We start from the raw sequence: 2,777 nt of genomic DNA, 5'->3' as shown, positions 1-2,777 counted from the left end.
TCATCCCTTCTACCAGGTGAGGACACACAGAAATGATCTCATGTATGAACAAGGAGCAGGATCCTAATGAGACCCCAAATCTGCCTTTTCATCTGGAAATTCGCAGTCTCCAAAACTGAGGAAAATATCCTGCTACTTACAGTTTTTTGTTCCAGTGTGTGGTATCATATTATAAAGACAAAATGTACTAAGACAGTAATTCTGTTGTTATACTGGATAATTAAACAGTAGAACTGGTGAAGATAATTTTTACATTATGACATTTCCTTTATTGTTGTTTTTATCATTTTATTTGAATAAGAGAGAAGGAAAAAAAGAGGGAGAGAGAGAGCGAGAGAGAGAAAGAGAAACAGCAAGAAACAGACCTCACATCTACTGGTTCACTCCCCAAATACCTGCTATACCTGGGAGAGGACCAATTCAGTGCCAGGAGCTAAGAACTCCATCCAAGTCTCCCACGTGAGAGGCAGGGACCCACCAACTTGAGCCACTACCTGTTGCCACATAGTGTGTGCATTAGCAAGAATCTGGAATCAGGAGCAAAGCCAGGACTCACACCTAGGCCCTCCAGCCTGGGATGTGGACCTCCCACGTGGCACCTTAAATACTTCACCAAGCATCTGCTCTGTTACTGCAAGCAACCCCACTGACAGAAACTCACACCCTGACTCATGTGCTTTAGCCAGCTGCCTTCTCCAGAATCAGACCCCAAAGATGGTGGCTCTCAAACTCCTCTCCTCTGGGCCACCAACCTGCCCCTCCACCTGTGGCTCCAGGCACGCCGGGGCCAAGGATGTGTTTTCTACCTTTCTACAAGCAGTTGTCATCATATCAAGTTTTATACATATCCTTTGGAAGCTGTTAAAGGCATCCCTGAGGGTGTAACAGTTCTGGTTTGTGGTTCTGGGCTATGTGGAATGCCAGAGAATCTTCTAGGAACTTTACTAAAGACTGGAGTAAAAGGATTACTTGCACAGCCACAGTGCTGAGGCACACTATTTTGGTTTGAGCCTTTTATTTCAATCTAAGCAAATAAAACATATGATCTTGTCATATGTTGGAGAAAATGCAGAATTTGAGTGACGATCCTTACCTGGTGAATTAGAAGTAGAACTGACACATACCAGCCCACTTGCACAGAGAGTTCACACAGGAAGGACTGGAGTTTCTCCATTTTACACTGGTCCAAGAAAGAGGATCATCCATGAGTTACAACAAAGGTGACAACATTGCCATTGCCAGTTAGCCTAGAGAGGTGAGGGAGTTTAATGGCCAACACTTCACTTCAGAGAAAGCTATTACCGGGGGTTTTGCTTTGGCGAAAATCTGGAAGGCAGACTGAGCTATAAACCTGATTTTCAGGAAAAATGTAAGAAATTTCAACCTGCCCATTCCCAAAGCTATGAAAACCACCATGGTGGAGGTTGAAGAAATTGTAGATATGTAGCTATTAGATCATTTGCTACAGAAGCTATTCATATGCCTAAATTGCATTGCATTAGCTTATAAAGGGAGAAAAAAAAAAAAAACTTGAGTGCTTAACAATCTGGAAGGAAGGAGATGGAAAAGCCAAATCTGATCAACCTGAAGATACTGTACAGCAGCATGTCATCAGGTGCAGCTCTGAAATTCAAGGATGGTATGTATGCTGATCCGGGCACAGGAATCCCCCTTCTAGCCAACAATTTTATCAGTCCAAATATCACTGTTCATCTTTAAAGTGAAAATGGAATCCTGGGTTTGGGTCCACATCCATTACAATATGAAGCTGATGCAGATCTTATCAATGCAGGCAAGGAAACAGTTACAGTTCTTCCAGGAGCCTCTTTTTCACCCAGAGATAAATCATTTACAATGACTAGAGGAGGACATGTCAATCTAACAATGTTAGGACAGATGCAAGTTTCCAAATACAGTGACCTGGCTAACTGAATGATACCCGGGAAGATGGTGAAAGAATGGAAAGTGCTATGGATTTGGTGCCCAGTGCTAAAATCAAATTGGTAGTGACCACGGAGCACAGGGCAAAGGGAAATGCGCACAAGACCCTGGAGAACATACCTTACTACTGACTGAAAGCAGTGTGCCAACCACATCATTACAGCAAAGGCTGTTTTTGACATGGACAGGAATAAGGGGCTGACTCTGACTGAGCTCTGGCAAGGCTTAACAGTCAAGGGCATATTAAAGGATGCTGGGTGGGATTTTGAAGTTTCTCCAAAACTCACACCAATGCAGCAGATAACAACATGAAATGTGGATAGACATTGGTACCAGCCCATGTGTTTTTCATTTTAAACATACAAGATTTAATTGAAAGAACATTAGTCATCAGGATCCTAGTTGTAAGAAACAGTTTTTTGACTAATTTTCTTCTAGTGCCTTAGGCTTTATGCAGCAATATTGACTTTGTCCTCTCAAGTGTGCTATGACATTTCAACAAAAATCAAAATGTGTGTGATTATCTTACTAGTATCCTGAGTGCTGAGAAGTTTACTTTTACACTTAATGCTTACATTGAATGTCTCTGTACCTTCTGTTATGTACGGTAAATTATGTGCAATAGTCACCAAGATGGCCCATAGGGAGAGTTTTGGTACATTGGTACTTCCCTTTATAGCTAAATTTTGACTTTCTGGTCCTGCAAAAAGAAATGTATTTCTGATTTAGAGAATGCTATCATTGTGCACCCTTCGATAGCTCAGCTGGTAGAGCGGAGGACTGTAGGACAGATGGTGTCTGTAGAATGCTATCATAAGAATTTTTTTTTCTTCAAA

The 2,777-nt window shown here is 41.8% G+C and overlaps 1 pseudogene; it reads left to right on the top strand.

Annotated features, from left to right (window-relative positions):
• The first annotated feature begins 714 nt into the window (after positions 1-714).
• LOC100347509 (succinyl-CoA:3-ketoacid coenzyme A transferase 1, mitochondrial pseudogene) lies at positions 715-2,253 on the top strand (annotated as a pseudogene).
• The last annotated feature ends 524 nt before the right edge of the window (positions 2,254-2,777 follow it).

This window comes from Oryctolagus cuniculus, chromosome 4 (assembly GCF_964237555.1).
Source record: "Oryctolagus cuniculus chromosome 4, mOryCun1.1, whole genome shotgun sequence".
NCBI classification, from domain to species: domain Eukaryota; kingdom Metazoa; phylum Chordata; class Mammalia; order Lagomorpha; family Leporidae; genus Oryctolagus; species Oryctolagus cuniculus.
The sequence above is the reverse complement of the archived record's forward strand: the minus strand, read 5'-3'. Positions and strand labels throughout refer to the sequence as shown.